We start from the raw sequence: 19,876 nt of genomic DNA on the forward strand, positions 1-19,876 counted from the left end.
AAAAAAGTCAATATAACGTTCTGAGTGTAATATAAAGGGTGTATTACCATGGTTAAAGGGGAATCACTGATACTCAGGTACTGTGTCTTTCGATGTGTGAGCGCCCACCCCATCTCCAGCAGGAAGCCTGGCCCCGGGGCACGGAGTCGCAGTCCGGCCGCAGCTGGAGGTGCCCGGGAGACTGTGGGCGGCCGTTGCCGCGTCTGTGACATGACTTCCCCAAACGGTGACGTTCCCAACGGAGCAAAGCCTCTTACCCTCAGGTAGGTGCTTTCCTGGGAAGCCCAGCGGTTCTTGAACACGCACCCGAGACTCTCGCAGATTGTGAGCCTCCAGTTTGGGTAAATCACAAACAGCCTTTCACGTCCCAGGACGTCAGTGGGACATCCAGAGCTGGGGTGAGACTCAGGCAGTGCTGTTGGTGTGGGTGTACACGACGAGGGGTCCCCTTACTGCTCACGGAGCCACATCGTGCTCGTCGTGAGGACCCCGGGAGCACTTCCTGACTCCAAAACACCCCGTTGGAGCCAAGGCCACCAAGCTGTTTTCTTTTCTTTTCTTTTCTTTTCTTTTCTTTTCTTTTCTTTTCTTTTCTTTTCTTTTCTTTTCTTCTTTTCTTTTCTTTTTTTCTTTTTTTTCTTTCCTTTCCTTTCCTTTCCTTTTTTTTAACGTTTATTTATTATTGAGAGACACAGAGAGACAGAGCATGATCAGGGGAGGGGCAGAGGCAGAGGGAGACACAGAATCCGAAGCAGGCTCCAGGCTTCCAGCTGTCAGCACAGAGCCCGACGCAGGGCTCAAACCCATGGACCCTGAGATCATGACCTGAGCCGAAGGCAGATGCTTAACGGACGGAGCCCCCCAGGCGCCCCTGAAGCCACTGAACTTTTAACCATCACGATGTAGTCTGTGGGAAACAAGGAGCCTGAACAGAGGGCGCCTTCACCTGCTGGGGGCCTGGTGGCTCACCCGTGTGACCGGCAGAGTTTCCAGAGGCACAGAGAGTGGGCAGGGCGACACCAGCAGGACAGAGCACAGGAGACTCGAGGCTGGGGCTGGGGTGTGGAAAGCCAGGCACTCGATCCGGGCTCCAGGGAGCCCCACAATCAAGAGAAATCACACTTTAATGGAATATTCTTAGAAGTTATAATTAATTTAAAATACCCACAGTGAACAAAACACCCCAAACACCCAATAAATAAAATAAAATAAATAAATTAAATAAATAAAATTAATTAATTAATTAATTAAATAAAAGAGGGTCAGAACTGCTCTCCTTCCCTTTCGCCTCAGCGAGGCAGGCTGCTCAGGGCTGTCTCCTTGGCAGAGGGTGTCATCCGCTCGCAGTGGCCCTACGGCACGTGGCCCCGTCACGTTCAGAGCATTCCAGACCCTTCATGGCCACACCGCCGAGTACCCGTCAAGGTGGGGCCTAACTTTGCTGCCTTGTTGGGTCCCTGTCTGACAGACTCAGAGCCCCGTGGCCTTGGCACGGGAGGCGGGAGGCCAGGGTGATGGCCCCTTGGGTGCCACGCTCCTCTGAGAGCTACCGGGGCACTCAGGGGCTCTTGGGCCCCCGTGGGCATCTGTGAGGTCCATCGGGGCGGTGTCACTTCACCCGAAAGGCCGCGTGACTCCGGTGCTGGTGTGGAACCGGCTGTGCTGGCCTGCTCGGGGGGGCTTTGCAGTCTCCTGGCCCCTTCAGGGGCACACAGAGGTGGGAAGCCCGCTTGCTGGGTGCCCTGCAGGGCACAGGGGTCAAGTGTCCTTGGCCAGCTGGCCACACCAGGCCAGTGAAATCGTCCCTGGGCCTGGGTGTGAAATGTTTAGAACCCACCTCAGGAGGCTCAGCCGGGATTGAGAGCCAGTGGACCTGTGAGTCTCGGGGGGTAAGTTGCTCTGGTGCCTGCTGTCATCAGGCTGCCCCCGACCCTTCCCGGGTCAGGGGTGGGAGCAGGGGGCGGGGACAGGCAGCGTGGTAAGGCCTAGCAGCTTGTACTATATTCGTCTTCCTTTGGAAATGCCTTCACCACCTTGTTCTTTCGGGAAGCAGTGATTCCTGATGAGCCAGGTCATATGCCGCTGTGCGACCCGGGGTGAGCCCGTGCCGGGGGGGCCTCACCTTGCGCAGGGGCTCCCCAGCTGCGCGTGTTCTCCGCGTCCCGGGGCGGACCCCAGGCGGGCGCCCCATCTCGCAGAACCGAAGGCTGAGGGACAGGAGCAAAGTCAGCCACCCGGAGCCCCTCGCGGGTCGTGTGTGCGCGGGTCCCGGGCACCTGCCCCCCGCCGGGCCGTGACCCTCTCTGTCTGGAGGGCTGAGACCTTTCTGTGCCCTCTCGACGTCGTCCCCCGGAGCCCTAGAGGGCAGCTTCTCGGAGGCGCAGCCTGCTCAATCTGTCTGGCTGGCACTGCCTCACAGCTGTTATTACATTTCGCGCCGAGTGGCTCGGATTTACTGGGTTATTGGCTCATTTTTCATGCTGCATCTGTAGTAACGAGACTTGGAAATGAAAAGGGTGTGACGCCACCCCGTGATGGAAGACGGTCGAGCCCGGGGGCCGGGGAGCCCGGAAAGGGCTCTGGACGGGTGGCGGGGCCGGGAGAGCGCTGCCTTCGACTCTGGGCGGAGACCAGCGTGGCCCCGTGGCCCCCCCGTCTTCCCAGCTGCCAAGTGAGAGGGTCAGACCCGCCTTGAGAGTTTTACGGCGCGTAGTAGGTATTCAGTAAGTGTGGTTATGATTATGGCTATGATATGTTGTAACCGTAACGTATATTTTATGAGTCATAAAATAATAGCGCTGTTTCATTTGGGGGACCTCCCCGAAAACATAAATACGGGAAGGAACCATGAAACGGCTTGAGAATAGCGTCCTCTCTGATATTCAATTATCTTCCCCTTCCCTCTCTCCCTTCGTCTGCAATCTGATTATTTTGGCTCCCACAATGCACTTTGCCAACACATCGGAGTCTCTCCTGAGAGCAAAGGGGCCCTGTAAGGAGCTCGGACGGCAGCCGCTCTCTGTGGCGGTGGGGGTGCGAGCGAGACCTCTTGAAAAGACCCTTTCGTTCTTAAGATCCACGGGCCGGCGGAGTGCTGGGAGAGGCTGGCCCGCCGTCTCTGTGCCGCTGTCTCCATTTTATGGACGGGAAAGACCGAGTGACCGGCCCAAGGTCACAATGCAATTCAGCAGCAGGGCTAGGATTCGAGCTCAGGTGTCCGGATCGGGAAAGTGTTCTCCGTTTCAATACTCAGGCATCATCTGGCAAATATTTACCTGCCTCCGAGGCTCAGTGCTCGGGCGAGCCTGCAGGGACCACGCCAGGCCCCACGGAGGCCACGGCAGAAAAGACAGGTGGATGAAACCACAGATCACATGACTTAAATGCGGCCAAGGGCTTCGAGGAAAGGCCACAGGGGGCTGCTTGGGTGGCCGGGGCCGGGCCTTCTGTGTGCGGGGTCAGGACGGCCTGGAGGAGGCCACCCAGATGGGGCAGACGCATAGGGACAGGTGCCTGCTCTGGACAGATGGGGCGGCAAAGGCCGGGGGGCTGGAGGGGGGGCCCGGGAGTGTTGTGCAGCGTCCTGTGCTGTTTCAGCCGTTTGCAAGGTTTCCACGTAGGCTTGTGATGTGGATCTCGCCCTCTGCCTCAGCTGCAGATGGGATCTGGGTGCCGGGGCCAGTGCGAGGCTCCCGCGACGGGCCGCCCGCCCACTTGCCGCAACCAGACCCTCCTCAGGGGCGCAGGTGTCCCAGGTGGATGACGGCTGCTGGTCAGAGAAAGCACCGAGCCCACCCCAAGAAAAGTCGGGGCGCCTGGGGGGCTCAGTCGGTGAAGCTTCCGACTTCCGCTCAGGTCATGCTCTCACGGTTCACGGGTTCGAGCCCCGCGTCGGGCTCTGTGCTGACAGCTCGGAGCCCGGAGCCTCCTTCGGATTCCGTGTCTCCCTCTCCCTCTGCCTCTCCCCTGCTCGTGCTCTGCCTCTGTCTTTCAAAAACGAATAAACAGGGGCGCCTGGGTGGCTCAGTCGGTTGAGCGTCCGACTTCGGCTCAGGTCACGATCTCACGGTCCGTGAGTTCGAGCCCCGCGTCAGGCTCTGGGCTGATGGCTCAGAGCCTGGAGCCTGCTTCCGATTCTGTGTCTCCCTCTCTCTCTGCCCCTCCCCCGTTCATGCTCTGTCTCTCCCTGTCTCAAAAATAAATAAACGTTAAAAAAAAAAAAATTAAAAAAAAATAATAAAAAATAAAAATAAAAAAAAACGAATAAACATTAAAACAATTTAAAAAAAAATGAGGAGAGCCAAGCGCTCTGAAAAGCCAGTCCCTGGGTCACGTGGGAGTCTCGTGAGAAGGAGGGCGGTCCCGTGCACTTTTCCCTAACGCCTGCCTGCGTTCCCGGGGCTGCCAGGCCCCCGAGGGCCCTGACGAAAGTGAGGCTTTGCAGATTCCTTGCCAGGTATGTTTCTTGCTGGTCCAGCGAGGTTTTTCATGTACTGGGTGGCTGCTCCAGCCTGTCCAGGGCAGACCTCGGGCCTGAGCCCAGCCTCCCCTCATCCCCGAATCCCAGCAGGCAGTGGGGGCCCGTCCCGCCGAAACGAACCCGGCTGGACACCCGCTTTGTTCTTCGGCGTCCGAGGTCTGTGTGACGGTGTGGACTCACCGTGCGGGAGAGCTTCCACGTGGCAGGAGACAAAGGTCCTGTGGCCTCATTCTATCCTTTTCCCCGCTGGGCAAAAGCCAGGAGGGTGTCCAGGCAGTGGTGGCTCAGTGAGAGAGCCCAGGACCCACCTCACAGGTGGCCACGTGTGGCCGGGGCCTTCTCCGTGGCTGCTGTGGGGGGCAGGCCCTCTCTCGGGGCAGCCAGCCTTACGCCAAGGGTCCGGCTGCCTCCGAGGAGGGCTCTCCCGGGCAGGAATTAGGAACGGGAAATCTGGGGGGATCCAGAGAAGGCAGGCGAGGGGTGTGGCGGGGAGGTGGGGAGAGAGGCAGGCTCCCTGGGGCGTCCCGGGCGGGCGGGGGCTCTGCTCCGACCCCTGTGGGTTCTCCAGCGGAGCACGTGCTCTGACCCCCAGGTCTGACCCCAGGCTCTTGCAAAGCCGCCCTCCCGTAAGTGAGCTCCGATGGGACGCAGCCCTTCCCACGGCCCCCAGGACACAGCCAGGCCATCGCGCTTCGAGGAGCAGCCAGCCTGCGCCCTCCACCCTGCCCCGTCCCGCCCCGCTGACCGGTTGCCCTGCCCCGAGTTTCAGGGGTCAGATCCCTGCACAGGCTGGAGAGGTAAAGGAGGCACGGTGTCCGGGGCCCGTCCCCGGTGAGTGTTGCATGTGTCCCGTTGTCAGTACGAATTTCCTCCCTTCAAGGAATTTTGTTTTATTGAGATGGAATTCACATGCGATGGACGGAACGAGTTTAAAGTGCACAGTCCAGTGGCATTTAGCGCGGTCACGGTGCGGCACAGCTAAGCACCTCTTTGCCCGGTTCCGAAACCTCTTCATCCACCGCAGGAGGAGCCCCGGCCCCGAGCCCGAGCCCCAGCCACCGCCGACCTGCCTCTTGCCTCTGTGGATTCGCCGACTCCCGACGCTTCGTGTCAAAGGGACTCGACACCACGCGACCTTTCCTGTCTGCCTTCGCTCACGCGACATGACGCGTCGGGGGCCCTCCGTGCTGTGGCTTACGCCTTTTCCTGCTTCTTCTCTTGGGGGCCGTGCGGGTGGAGCCAGGATTCTGGACGCGGCTCCTGCGTCTTGCCCGCCCCCGGGGCTCCCCATCCCGTCTCCGCCTCCTCCATGAAGCCTTCAAAGGGCGGTCCCCTCTGGCCCGTCTGCCCGGGTGAGGACCTCAGCCTCGGCCTCTGAGCTTGAGCACCTGCCAGGCAGTGAGCTCATGTTGCCCTTCTCCGTGGGTCCTCCGGGCGGTGTGCACAGTGGGCACTTTATAAGTGGCCAGGTTGTGACCCTCGACGGGCCCCTCCCGGTTGCGGCCGACCCCAGGACGTGGCTGCGGCCCGGGGCAGACCAGGACCAGCGGTCACCGGAGGGGCCCCGATGCCTCGCAGCGGTGGGCCAGGCGGCTTATCCAACCTCTTTCTGACTTCAAGGAAAACCACATGCTTGGAAACTAAGATGTTGCCGGGAGAGCCCGAATGTCTTCCCTCTCTTCTGGAGAAACAGATGATTATTTTCCTTTCCTTTCCGTCTCCCCCCACCGCCCCATAGCCGAGCAGATGTTAACTCTCCAATAAATGGAAGGGAAAGAAAGAAAAAAAGACGAGAGACATTTAGCAAACTATAGCTGTGCAGGCCAGAGTTATCACTCTGATTTCAACTGGGACTATAAAATTTTATGAGCTATTAAATTGTCCTAAAGCTCCTTTAACATACAAACTCGAGTGTCTGAGATTACCCATTAAGAAAAAGTGGGTTACATCGGGAGAACTTTTACTATTTCCACTCGATCGTGTTCAATCAATAAAACTTCTAACTAGCCGTGCTGCTTTGGGCAGATTACATGGGTCCTGCAGTGGACCTGCCGGCCGGTGGCCTGGACACGCCCCGAGCGTGGCCACAGCTGGACGGCAGGGCTCCCGGCCCAGGAGGGTCACTCGAACCTTCCTGAAGGTGCTGCTTCCTGCCTGGGGTTGCACGACGGCCAGGCGGATTGCGCTGGAGGTGGGGCCCAGAGCCCAGCACGTGGCACGGAGGCGCCCGCCAAGAAGGCCACCGGGAGCCCAACGACAGCGCCTTGGTGTGGACACGGGGCTCTGAGACCTCCCGAGCGGGACGAGGACCCCACACCAGGCGGCCTGGAGCGGGGGGTGGGGGTGTGTGTGTGGGGGGCTGGTTGTCTCGGGAGGCGGGGGAGAGGGAGGACCCTGCTAAGGAGGACGGTGCTGGCCTGCCGTGTGCCGAGCACGTGTCACACGTGTGTCCCCCGAGCTAGCTCTCCAGGTGGGTGAGTCACCCCTCCCTTTCGGGAGGCGAGCCTGAGGCTCTCAGAGGATGTCCGGGCTCCTGACTGGTGAGCCACGTGCTTGACCCCTGGACGCCAGGCCAGGCGTGTCCCTGGGGTGGGGGGCTGAGCCCCGGGGTGCTGGGCATCTCACCAGGGGGATGGATGCAGAAGAGGGGTCCCCTAGCCGGTGGAGGTGCTCTCCCGTGGGGTCGCTCCCTGACCCGGAAGACCGTGGGAAGGCAGCCGCTGCTCCGTGGACAGTCCTCCCGAATCCTCCCAGGACCCCGGCTTGGAAAGGGGAGAGACGCCCGGGGAGGCACAGGCCACAGGGGGGGTCTATCTGACCTCGGGCCGCACCAGGGCCTGTCTCCCCGTACCTGGTTCGCTGCTGGCCCAGGGACAAGAAGTAAAACCCACGGCTCCGGGTGCGGTCCTGGCCGATCCCTTCTCCTCTGGCCTCGGCGTCCTCACCCGCAGAATGCGGTGACGGCACCCGCTTCATGGTGGGGTGCAGGGAGGAGACGGCATCACAGCCGCCTGCACGTGAAAGGGCTGCACTGAAAACAAATTAGATTCTGCGGGAAAAAAAGGAGAGATTTGGGGAACGACGGTGAATGACGGTCAGCCTTGCCTCTTCTCCTGGGAGGAGAAAGCAGGGGGGCAGCTGAAGGTGGCCTGGCAGCCCGTGTGTGACAGGAAGGGTGAGGCCAGGCCGCCTAGGTGGGCCCCCGTGAGCCCAGGGGCAGGGCGAAGTGCCCTCCTGCTGGTGAGCTGTCTGCTGCGGGGAAGGTCGGGTTGCCCCTCGGGGGCTGGGCCCGTGGGCAGGCTGTCTGTCAGGCCTCGCTGCCTTCCCGGCTTCCCAGGTGACAGCCAGGACTGTTCCGGGAGGGGAAGGGTCGGCCCTGAGCCGCTGTTGCCCCCGAGGCCCCATTTCTGCCCCGTCACGTCCGGTCCATGGACAACGGGGTGTGGGGGCCCAGGGACACCCATCCTCCCTGCCCGGCAGCCGTGTCCCCAAACCTCAGGCGCTCAGGGCAGCCGGGAGGCAGGGAGGCTGGGAGGGCTGACCCCGGAATCCAAACCCGTTGCAACAGGCCCGTTGGGCAATTCCTGTGGGGCCGTGCTCTGCCCGGAGCTTGGTTTCCTCATCCCGGGGTCTGGATCAGAGCAGACGCGGTTCCCTGGCTCCCTATCACTGTTTACGCGGCCGGCTCTGATCTCCTGAGCCTCTGGGGCCTGTGTCGGCAACGCTCCGGCCCGCGGGTCAGGGACGCATTCCTTCCAGGCCTGTGGCCCCGGCCGCCCTGGTGCCTCTGGGCTCAGAGAGGGCTCGGGTCAGAGGCTTCCTGGGGCGGCCCAGGCGGGACAGGGCCGTGTCAGTTTCGATGTCGGGGGGGTTGGGGGGGGGGTGTTCCGGGGCTCGTGTCAGAGTGTGGGACAGGATGCGAACGTCAGGCCTGCTGTGGAGGAACGTGCTCTGCCAGATGCCAATTAGCCTGGAATTTGGAGGCCTGTGGCCTCCCCGCCTGCCTGGCGACTGGGGCCATGGATCCACCCCCCACCAGGCCGCTCCCGTGGGACCCTTTCTCCGATTCCTGGAGTCTCATGACCGGGGGACCCTTCTGGGGGTCAGAGGGCTCTCCGCCTCCTGCTCTCGGCTGGGTCTGGTGCAGGCCAGACCCCTGGGATCCTGACCCGGCCCTGCCACTGGCTGGGGGAGAGGCTGGTCAAGTCACTCTCCCACCGTGGGCCTTGAGAAGGGAGGGGAGCCGTCAGAACTGCAAAGCAGACTGTGAATTAGGCAGCACCCCACCTTGGAGCCCAGGGTCTTTCTCTGCTCTGGAACCCCCCCACCTTTGGCTAAAGGCTGACTTCTTTGTCAATAGTGATGCATCTCCAGGGCAAAGTCACTCGACAGCCCACTTTGCAGCCATTTCTACTCTAGTCTGAGTTAGCTCTTCAGCCAGCCTGCACGCAGAGCCGGGAGGGAGGGGACGGGGTGCAGGCCATTTGTGGTGAGGGGAGCGGGGCAGGCTGGGAGGTGCCTCTGGGGAAGCTGCACATCCTGAGGGTTCCTGGGAAGAGGGCCCCGGGGGGGAGGAGGTATGGCCTCAGGCTGGGGGACTGCACGGGGGAAGGGAGGCTGGCACAGGGTGATGGAGCCCGTGCATGGCGACAGCTTTCCCTGTGGGGGGCTGGGCAGCCGAGGAGGGCTGTTTAGCAAGCGTGTGATGGGCTGGCACCCACGTTTTTGGGACGCTGATGCTGACAGTGAGCGCGTGGTGGACGGCTGGTGGCAGAGATGGGGGGGGGGGCTCCGAGCTCTTAAATATCCACTAAACCCCATTGAGAAACACCTGGCAGAGGAGGCTGAGGATGGGGGGACCCGGGACCCTCACGGCCTGTTGGAGAGCTCACCAGCCTTCGGCCGACGTGGCAGCCTGAGTTGGTGGCCCTGTCGCATGGGGCTCCCCCTAGACCTCAAGGCCCCTGTCTCCCTGATGATGAACCTCAGGGCTTGGTAGAGGCGTGGGGGAGGGGGGAGGCCGCTCCGGGGCTCCTGGAAGCTGCTCCTGGAACACCAGCTCTGTGACATGACATGTTGGCAGTGTCCCTGGGGAAAGGGCACTGGGGTACCGAGGTCCCGGGAGCCTGGGTGCAGGTCAAAGGGCATCTCTAGGCGGGAGGTGGAGCCTCTAACCAGACCTGCCTGCCACCCAGCACCCCTCTTGCTCCAGACCACGGCCCCCTCCTCTAGGCGCTCCCTGAAGTCCCGGGGGTGGGGAAGCCTGTTCCTGCTTTCCAGAAGACTCTCAGCTTTGTCTCCGCTTTCCTTGGAGGGCTGGGCGCCCCCTCTGCATCTTTGAGATGCCCCTGGGTCCCCAGAGGGCCATCCTGTGCCTCTCTCGTCTCCTCTTCCTGCTTGGACCGCTTCTCTCTCTCTGCACGGCAGCTCCCTGGGGCCTTGCTCGGAGAATTTCCTCAGGGATCCACACGCGCCTGTTCGTTTCCACAGGCCCGGGAGCCCCCACCTGCCCGCACGGGTCCAGCCACGGCCGGCTCTGCTCCCCACAAGGCAAGGGCCGTGTTGGGGACATCAAGGCGTGCAGGCTTAAGGGGACCCCTCAGGGCTCCGCCGGCCGGGGAGGGCGGCCCCACCCACGGGAGCACCCTAGAGGACACCGGGCACCGGAGGAAGTCCTCCCCGTGGCCCGTGTCCTTCCTTCTGAGGCGGGACTGGTGTCGCACGGAGCTCGGAGCCCCGCACGGGGCCTGGGGCTGCTTCCCCGTCCGCTGAGGGACTGATGAGCCGGGGTGCCCGCCCTGCTGCCCTGACCCCGACGAGAAGGGACCTGTTCCAGCAACCTCTCCTCCTTTCATGATGGGGAAGGGGGCCGTGGAGGGGCCGAGGGGCTCAGGGTCACCCGGCCGGTGGCCGCTGTGGCCTGCCCCCTCCCCCACCCCAAATCTTCCTAGTCCCCATCGTTCCACCCCCTGCCTCCTCCCCCTGCACCCTCCGCTGAATTTTCCCACCCTGGCTTCCTCCCGCACGCAGGCAGGGAGGGGCGGCTCTGTCCTCCTGCCCAGCCCCCTCCCCCCGACAGGGTGGCACGCTGTGTTCTCCTGTGGCACGCTCACTTGCTCTCTGGCCTCACCCACCTGCCCCCTCCCTGCCCCTCGGAGCTGGGGGGCCCCTGTTCCTCCCTCCCTCCCTTCTCCCCTCCCCAAGGTGGGGTTTGGCAGCCAGGGGTTGGAGACCCAGCCATTTAGCCCTTAGGAACAGGAGCAGGTCCTGGGTCCAAGGTCTGTCGCTCTACCTACCGTGTGCCCCCGGGCGTGCTGGGTGGGCCGGCGTCGTCTCCCCCAGGGCGGTCCGGGGGCCCGGTTCCCAGATGACGGGGAGGGGAGGCGGTGCAGGGGGGACCCAGCCCGGGGTCTGCCGCCTCCAGGGCGGGGCCAGCAGGTGCTATGTGGACACTGGGGCCCAGGGAGGGGACACCCAGCCTGACCCCCGGGAGGGGGCACCCAGACTGTGGCAGGAACACTGCCGCGGCCAAGAGGTCGGTCCCCTGTGCGTCAGTCTTGGCGGCTGGGCCCTGTCGCCCCTCCTGGCCTCTTTCCTCCCTGCTGGGACATGCTTGGTGCCTTTGTCGCTTTCCTGGGGCTGGGGGAGGACACGTCGGGCATCAGCAGACCTGTCAGACACCGGAGGGTGTCCCGAACACATGTCCCGCGGCCCACGGTCAGCGCAAGCCCGAAGACCCGGGGGGGCAGCTCGGGGCACGTTCCCCGTCCCTCCCGTGGTGTCGCTGCCTCGCGCCTCACCAGGCCGGGATGCTGGAACAGAAACCACGGTGTCTCCCTCACTCCCTGGGCACTTTAGAAAGTGGACTCATTTGGCCTGTGGTTTCTGAGTGGTTTTGGCCCACAGGTACCCAGAGGCTCAGCCCGGCCGGGGAGTGCCACCCTCCCCCCGCCCCCAGCCGCTGGGAGCCCGAGGGGTGGACCGGCTGGCGGCCCCGGCATTGGCTGGCAGCCGTCACCCCTCACGCCCCCGCAGCCCCTCCCTGCCACCCGTTTCCTAAATGGGCCTCCTGGCGGGGAAGCCTCGTGAAGCAGCCAGGCTCGCAGGGAGCTCCTCTGCCCGCCCGGAGCCGCCCCCCGGGTTTGGGCAGGAATTCAGGGAATTGGCCGTTCCTGCCCCGCTTGGCTCGCCAGAAAAACAGAGGACAGAGCGGGCTCCCGGGCATGAGCCCCGGGGCCTCGACGCATGGAGAGGTGCAAGCTGTGTGTGTGCCCCATCCTCGCTCTGTGGGCAGGCCTGGGGGTGCCGGCCTGGCCTCTCGGGCGGGGAGGGGCGCAGCTCTGGGGCCAGGCAAATAGGGGGCACCTGTGACCTTAGAAGGACGTTCCCCTGGGTTTCAGTGTTCTCCTGCTTCACAGGGTTCATTTCACTTACTCATCAGGCATTAACTGAGCACCTACTATGTGCCTGTCACTATTCTGCCCAGTTCTCCTGCTGCCCCTGCCTGCAGGCCTCATGCATTATCTTCCCCCCACCCCCCAGGCCAGGCTGATGGCCCGAGGCCACACGTGTGTCTCTCGCACAGCGTGGCACCTCTCGCCCGGCCAGGCCCCGGTCTGTGCGTGTCCCTCCAGCAGGGTGAGCCGGCCTGAGTACGGTGCTGTCCCTCCAGCACCCGGCCCTGAGTCGGGCACACGGCCAGGTCTAGCGGTGTGGGGGGGCAGATTACAGGGGGAGGTGACTCTGGCCCCTCCGCCGGGCGAGGCCGAGGGCCCTGACCCAGTCACCGAGCAGGGCCCGGACGTGGCCGCACGCCTCCCCGCCTACGATGCAGAGGTGGGCGGCGGCGGCCGTCAGCGCGGTCTGTCAGGCGGACTTCACATCTGCCCTGGCAGGCAGGTGGGGCTCTGCCCATTTTACAGACAAGGCAAGTGACCCCTTGCCTCAGGTCGACAGAGCCGGGAGCGGCTGAGCTGGCTCGAGAGCCCGGCCTTTGCCGGGAAGGCCAGGCTTTGGCGTCCGGACCACGCAAGGGCCCGCCTCTCCCCGCGCCTGGGGCGGCCCCGCAGGGGCTCCTGTGCCCTCCGCACGATTACTGCGCCCAGCGCTCCTGGATGGGCCCCAGGCTCGCCTGCCCGCCCCGCTCGCCTTGGCCGCCAGCCCCTGCAGACGCCCTGCCTCCAGACGCGGGGTCGCCTCGTTCCACGGGCCCTTAATTAGCTCCCCGGGGAGCGGGGCTCCCTGCTCCCGTCCAAGGGCGGTGCTAACCCGGGTCTCCTTCTGCTGGGTTCCCAGGAAGTGCCGGGATGATCCGGGAGCCGTGCGTACCCACACGCGTGGCAAGCGACACGCACAGACACGGCACCCCCACGCCCCGGGCGCCCGCCCCGGGCTCCCACCTGCCGGCTCACATACAGAACCCACCTCTGCACGCTCAGGCCGCGGTTGGGAGCCCGGGCACACCCGTGGTGGCCTCTGAGGTGACCCAGAGGGAGCTGGGGCCGGGGGCAGCCCGGATGCCCTCCCACACGCACTCCTCCCGCAGCTGGGCCTCCTTTTGCCAGGCTTGTGTGTTTTTCAGTCCTTTGTATCGGCAGAGGCTTTCAAAGCACTTCAGGCTTGTTTACTGAGCTGAGCAAGAACATTTTGTCTCCTCTGCAAGCCAGCCTTCCAGAAGGATCAGGAACGTGCCCGTCTCTGCTCTGGCCGGCCGTGCGCTGTGCCAGCGGCAGCCCCCAGCTCCTTAAAGGGACAGCTGGGTGCGCCCCAGAGCAGGACACGTGGGGCTGGACGCAGTCTAGGCAGCCGCACTGTCCCGGGGCGAGCACAGGGCCCACCGTGCAGGGGAGGCGTGGGAGGGTCCGGGTCTGTAGGGTGGGTGGGCCCCCTAGGGACCAGTTCCCCAGCACCCCCCCCCCCAATCCCCCAGCCGTTGCTGATTTGGAGCATGACCTCAGTCTTGGCCTTCCCAGATGGCCTCTTCCCGGACCCCCTTCCCTGCCCGGTGCCTCCCTCCAGCCCTACTAGGTTCCAGCCCCCACAGCGACTGCCCTTGGACGTCCAGCAGGGCTCCTGAGTGACCCCCCCCCCCCACGGAACCTTCCCCTTCACCCCTTCTCGCTCCGGGACCTGTACCCGGGCCTCACTGCTTCCTGAGCTCGAGGCCCCTTTGGACATCAGCCTTGTTGGCACATGACTTTAGGCAAAAGAAGACAGAGTCACCTCTCTCCTCTGAGGTCTGAGGAGGCTTGCCAGGGACACACGCGTTTCAAAGAAGACAGACAGATGAAAAGCAAAGCCAACTCCAGGGGGCATGGTTGGGTGGCAAAGCAAGCACGGGGACCACGTGGTCGTCCTGAGTGCCGCGGTGAGCTTCCTGGCGGACATGGCAAAAAGGGGAATAGGACCAAAGAGAGGCTCTTTGTGTTCAAGAGAGAAGCCTTTTATGACATCATTTGGAGGATCCTTCATCCGCGCCTGGAGGGGCAGGTGGGCTGGAGAAGGTGCAGCCTGTATTCCTTCTGGGGCTCTCGCTTCTTGGGCTCCCTCCAGTCTCTTCCTACCTTACTCTGCTTGCCGTGGTCACAGGGGACCTTGACCTTCCCCCAGCGTGTCCAGGCCCCAGCAGAGGGCAGAGGCTCTGGCCAGGGGGCCTCAGGCCAGAGGTCACGGGGGGCTTTGGGCTCAACACAAGCTGGAGAACCCCCGTGATGTGTGTGTGCTGTTCACCTCCTGGGCCTCCGCTCCCCAGGGTGTGAGGCGGGGTGGGGAGCCTAGGCTGAGGAGGCGAAGCACTCAGTGACCGAGCGGACGCAGCTAATGCCACCCTGACCCCGTCCCCAGGGGCCACCGGCTTGCCCTGCGACCTGGGAAACTTTCCCTGTGCCCGAGCCGACACTGGCTAGGGATCACGGTGAGGCCCTGGGCCGCAGGATGACCCACGGAAGCCACAGGTCTTCCTTCCCACCTGGCTCTGAGACCCGAGGTTACTAACTCCCAGCCACGGAGAGAGGCCCCTCTCCGTGGGTTTCAGGGCCCTCAGCGATGGTCACGCTTGTGCTGGGAGGGTGGGCTCCTTCCCGGGGTCTGGGAATCGCTCACCGTGCACCTCAGGCTTCCCCGGACCCGTGTGGATGGCTGTTATTCCTGTTCGTGTTCCCGTGGCTGCACCTGGCGGGATGCCCCAGCAGGTGCTCTGTACCCGACAGGGTCTCCAGCGGGTGCTCCGTATGCACTGGGTGCCCCAGCAGAGCCGGGGTGCCCGCGCTGAGGCCTCTCCTCTCACGGCCCCACCGCCCTCGCTGGGGACTGGGGAGCCATGGGGCCTGTGCCCGGCGACCTGAGGGATGGCGGCTGCGGACCCTGGGTCTGATCCTGGCCGGTGCCCTGGAGCCCCCGTCCTCCCCCTGCCTGCCTGCAGCCCACGGACCAGCGACCCCAGCCTGAAAACAGGGCGGCCACTCCAGGCCAGGCCCAGGGAGGTGACGTGTTTTCTGGCTGGCCTTGCACTTGACCTGCCGGGTCGGTGCGGGTGCAGGTGTGGGGACGGAGCGCCCGGAAGTTTTGAGGGGTGTCTGCTCTTTGCGGTGCCCACAGAGGCAGGTACAAATTGCTTGGTTTCCAAGTCCCCGACAAACGGGTTTGTGGTGAGTTGCTGGGGGCTGGAGACGATGGGTAACCAGCCCCCTGGGGACGACTGGCGACCCTGGCCTTCCTCGAGGAGGACGTGCCCACTCCGGATGGCTGGCCTCTGTGCGGCCCCGCTGGGGCTGGTCCAGGAAGTGCTCGCACGCCCATCTGACAGGTAGGTAAACCGAGGCCCGGGCGGACTCAGAGAGTGGCTCTGGCCTGCGGCCTGCTGGGGTTGTCTCTGAGGGCGACTCATCCAATGGGCACCACGGGCCAGGCTGGCTGCGCCCCGTCCTGCCTCCGCCCCACATGCTGCTGGGTCCCCAGAACTCGCTGGGGCCTGGGAACTTTGTGGGCCCTGGAGTTTTGTCCTTAACACGTTTCCCTGCATTTTCATGCCAGGGTGTCAGGACGGTAGGGGCTCCTCCACCCGGTTTCTAATTTATTCACCCAAAGCTCCTCAGAAGGACTTTGCCCCCAGTCTGACGGCCTGGCCTCGTGTCTTTCGTCTGGCAAACAGGAAGCTGAGAATTCTGCCAGACGACAAGCCAGAGGACGGGCCCCCGGCCATCTCTCTTAAAGCTCCCCTCTGGGTTCAGAAGACGGAGGGCGGGGGCAGGGAGGGGGCGCACAGTGCAGGGTGGGAGCCTGGAGCCCGGGCCGGTGGCTTCGGGGCCTCCGTGGAGCCCGCCTGGCCACTCTGGGCTGTGTGCCCTTGCTGGGCCCGCGCACCGGGCCTCAGTTTCCTCATCCGGACGAGGCGTAGCCATTTAACGCACCCGCAGTGGCGTGGCCCCAAAGCTGGGCTGAGCCCTCGTGGCTGTGTCCCATTCTGGAAGCCCAGCCCTTTGGTGGGCACGGCGGCGAGCGGGGTGCCTGGGGGGCTTGGTTGGCGGAACGCTGACTCTTGGTTTTGGTTCGGCTCGCGATCTCACGGTTCGTGTGTTCAAGCCCCGCGTTGGGCTCGATGCCGACAGCTGCTGACGGGGCGGAGCCTGCTTGGGATCCTCTCTCTTCTGTCTCTCTGCGCCTTCCCCGCTCACGCTCGCGCTCTCTCTCAAGACTAAATAAAAGCTTAAAAAGACCGCAGTGAGAATCGTTCACGTGGTGGAGGTTTGGGGTTCCCCGAGGCAGCTGCTGGTACCTTGGGGTGTCCCCACAGAAGGCACAGCAGGGGAAGGCGGGGAGGCCTCATCACCGCAGGCCGTGAGGAATCTGGGCCTGTCCTGCCTGGGGCGATGGGGAGCCACCGAAGGGTGGAAGCAGGGGGCAGATCCTGACGGACACCCCTCTTTCCTGACTCGGCAGCCGGACCCCCGCTTCGCCCCTGCCCTCCCCTGGGCGAGGCTGGCCGGTGCGCCCCCAGCCCCTTGGAAACAAAAGGCAGAGCTCGGGAAGCAGAGGCAGAGGGACTTGAGCTCGAACGTCATGGGGACGCTGGCCAGTGCCTGGTTCGCTGCTTAGCGTCCTACCTGCGCGCTCACATCGGATTTTGCTGCCCTAGGAGGCGAGTGCTGCCGTCTCCGTCCCGCGGCTGTGAGAGGCCCGAGGTGCGCCGGCGACAGGGTGACAGGGCCGGGAGTCCGGGCCGGGTCTCCTCACTGGAAAGCCCGGCCCTCTGCCAGCTCTCCCCGTCCCTGCCGGTGGGGACGGACGGCTGCCGAAACGGCATCTTTGCAGACGCCCTGGAAACCCTGGTGGCCACGTGCCAGTGTCCCCCGGACCCTCTCCAGGGCTGGGGGCCGGTGGGGCGGTGACACGCTGTCACTCACACATCTCGTCTGGCTCCGATGTATTATTTACGTTTCCGCAGCGAGCACGTGTTGCATTTATCATCAGCAAAGCTAGTTGGGTTGGGGAAAGGACGGAGAAAGACCCCGGGGCCCCCCTCGCTCTCGGACGTGCCCGCTTTCCATCTCCCCCTGTAGGAGGTGGGTTTCAGAAGCCCGGCCCCCGAATTTCTGTTCTTGGCGCAAGTGTGGAACCCAAGCCGGGCATCTTTATACTTGGCTGCCTGTGCAGCCTCTCTGGGGCAGGAGGGCGGGAGGGCCGGGTTCCCATCTCAGAGGGAGAGAACAACATTTGCCTGTGGGATCAGCTCTTCTCGATCCGCACACACAGAGTGCAAGCGGGGGAGGGGCAGAGAGCGAGGGAGACACAGCATCCCAAGCAGGCTCCGGGCCCCGGGCCGTTGGCACGGAGCCCGACGCGGGGCTCGAGCCCACGAACACGAGATCACGACCTGAGCTGAAGTCGGACGCTTAACCGACGGAGCCGTCCAGGTGGCCCCTCGTCTCGAGTGCTTTTAGGTTTTGCACCTCCCCGGCCGTTGGATGTCCCAGTGGTCCATGCAGGTCAGGGGTGGTGACCCTGCTTAGGGGCCGAGCAGATGTGGGTCCCGCCAGGACCGTGAGAGAGCACCCAGGCTGGGAGCCGGTTGGTCTGGCTTTTCCTCTCCGCCCTGCCACCCACTCACTGGGCAACCCCAGGGGAGAGTATAGGTCACCTTAGCAGTCACCTAGTTATCAGCCAGGGGCCACGAAGGACACCAGAGCCCACGTCAGGAGGATCAACAGAGAGAATTTAGTGTGGAGACCTGTCCGAAAGGCGCTGGAAAGGCCCGATGGGAGGCGCCTGGAGACGAGCACTCGGGGGGCCAAGGGTGCTCCATGGTCCCCCGTGGAAGAAGGGGCCCCTGGCAGGGGCTGAACCACAGAGGTGGCCGCTGAGACGCGCAGCCCAAATCCCCGCTCCGGGACGGAGGTATCCGTTCTCCCAGCTGCTGGGCGAGCCACCTGCCGACAGCTCGCAGCTGAGTTCTTTTCCAGGCATCGCCTGGGTGGAGGGCGGCCGCCTCATGCAAGCGCAGCCTGCAACCCAGACCGGCGGGTGTGGGGCACAGAGTCTCAGCCCCCTTAACGGCGAGGGGCCATCGCGGCCTCAGAGCCTCGCACGAGATCGGCCGCGGCCTTTGCTGCCGCGGGCTTCGCGCTGGCCGGCCCTGTACCCCTCCCCCGCGATGGGTGCTGCCCGCCAGGAAGCCACCTGCATGCGGATCTCCACTTCAGAGTCTGGTTCCCGGAGGCTCTGACGGAGGGAAGTTGGACGTGGCTCCAGGAAGCAAGTTCTAAAGTGGGGTTTGGGCCGTGCGTGAGGCGGTGACCGCACCCGGTAGGTGACGGCGGTGTGACCGTTAGCACCGTATCCAGTGCTGGACCGGGACGGCGCACTGGCAGAAGGGAAGGCGATCTCTCAGGCGTTTGCTGTTTGGGGGAGAGGCGGCCATCGTCAAGACGACGCGTGGCCTCGGGCGTCATCGGTGGACGGGGAAAACACAGCCAAAGCCTGAGCACGGCTATTCGGCAATTTAAGCGTGGGGAGGGGCGCCTGGGTGGCTCAGTCGGTTGAGCGTCCGACTTCGGCTCAGGTCATGATCTCGCGGTCCGTGAGTTCGAGCCCCGCGTCGGGCTCTGTGCCGACAGCTCGGAGCCTGGAGCCTGTTTCCGATTCTGTGTCTCCCTCTCTCTCTGCCCCTCCCCTGTTGATGCTCTGTCTCTCTCTGTCTCAAAAATAAATAAACGTTAAAAAAAAAAAAAAAAAGATTAAGCGTGGGGAGACGTCAGCAAAGATGGTGGACCGAAAACTCCGCCCCTCTATACAACAGAGAGAAAAATGGAGGAAGCTGTTAGTATGTCCTCCCCCCGCTGCGCCCCGCCACACTCTGGAAATCAACCGGAGGCTCCCTGCAACCCGGGGAGGGCTCGCTCAAGAAACGTGGCGGGTTCCCAGTAAGGACGGCGGGCTCTGTGGCATTTTAACCCACCCCAGTCCCATCGCCGCTCTTTAGCTCAGCAGTAGCTGCGGCAATAACAGCCTGCCTGCAGTGCCAGAGAAGGCAGAACGACCTCGCTCACAAGGCATCCTGATTCATTGTTCTGACTTGTCTTGTGGTCTCTGGAAGACCAGCCTGAAAGGTTCGTTTCCGTCTCGCCCGACTCAGAGCTGGCCTCCTGTTAAAGACGCACGCCCGGGGCACTTGTTAAAACCCTCTGCTGGCTGCTGCCAGTGCTGCTGGTCAAGAGTTGTGGCCAGCCACGGACTGATCGAGTTTGGGAGGAAAGGCTGGGGACCGAGGGGTCCTGAAGGGCTTTGGAAAGCTCTGAGTTACTCCTAGGTCGAGTGCACATTCAAGAACGCACGCTCAGGGAAGGCTGAGAGGGCCCTCAGCTCTCACCTTCCGCTGACCTTGAGGCTTAGAAGAAGCAGGAAATGAAGACTAAGGCAGAGCTGGAAACCGCCAACTGAGTTGAAGGTTTGCTGCAAATGTACACAGAGCCTCTTGGCAAAGACTGGAAGATTTCTTTTCGGCACTAAGCCTTTAAGGCAGTCTCCGTCCAATCAGGAGCGGACCATAAGCTAACAAAACAGAGGCTTTGGGGACATACATGACACGGAATACCCTTTACAGATTTAGTTCAGAGAAATCGCTAAAAACAACGACAACGACAACAACAAAGAAGCCGAGAGTTACAGCAAAAACAGATCCCGGGGAGGAGGGAGACTCTGGTCTTCAGGATCGCCACACTATCATATTCAAAATGTCCAGTTTCCAACAAAAAGTTGCAAGGCACGCAAAGAAACAAGAAAGCGTGGGCTCTGTCCAAGAGAAAGAGAAACCAGTAGAAACTGTCCCCAAAGAAGTCCAGACATTGGACCTTCTAGAAAAGGCTGTAAACCAACAATTTTAAATATGTTCAGTGAGCTAAG

At 63.1% G+C, this 19,876-nt stretch overlaps 2 long non-coding RNA genes across 3 annotated transcripts; both read right to left on the reverse strand.

The window, feature by feature from the left end:
• Positions 1–2,751: 2,751 nt before the first annotated feature.
• LOC147575142 (uncharacterized) lies at positions 2,752–5,239 on the reverse strand. Its single transcript, XR_015243187.1, has 2 exons — positions 4,278–5,239; positions 2,752–4,014 (listed from the first exon to the last, which is right to left on the reverse strand). It is a non-coding gene; the product is annotated as an uncharacterized LOC147575142 (long non-coding RNA).
• Positions 5,240–6,293: 1,054 nt separating this feature from the next.
• LOC147575143 (uncharacterized) lies at positions 6,294–13,236 on the reverse strand. 2 transcript variants are annotated; one of them, XR_015243184.1, is made up of 3 exons: positions 12,905–13,236; positions 10,777–11,292; positions 6,294–7,529 (listed from the first exon to the last, which is right to left on the reverse strand). It is a non-coding gene; the product is annotated as an uncharacterized LOC147575143 (long non-coding RNA). The 2 variants fall into 2 exon arrangements; XR_015243183.1 differs by lacking the exon at positions 12,905–13,236 and having other exon boundaries at positions 10,777–11,448.
• Between the last annotated feature and the right edge of the window lie 6,640 nt (positions 13,237–19,876).

Source organism: Puma concolor, chromosome D4, assembly GCF_028749965.1.
Source record: "Puma concolor isolate L17-30 chromosome D4, mPumCon1.1.hap2, whole genome shotgun sequence".
NCBI lineage: Eukaryota > Metazoa > Chordata > Mammalia > Carnivora > Felidae > Puma > Puma concolor.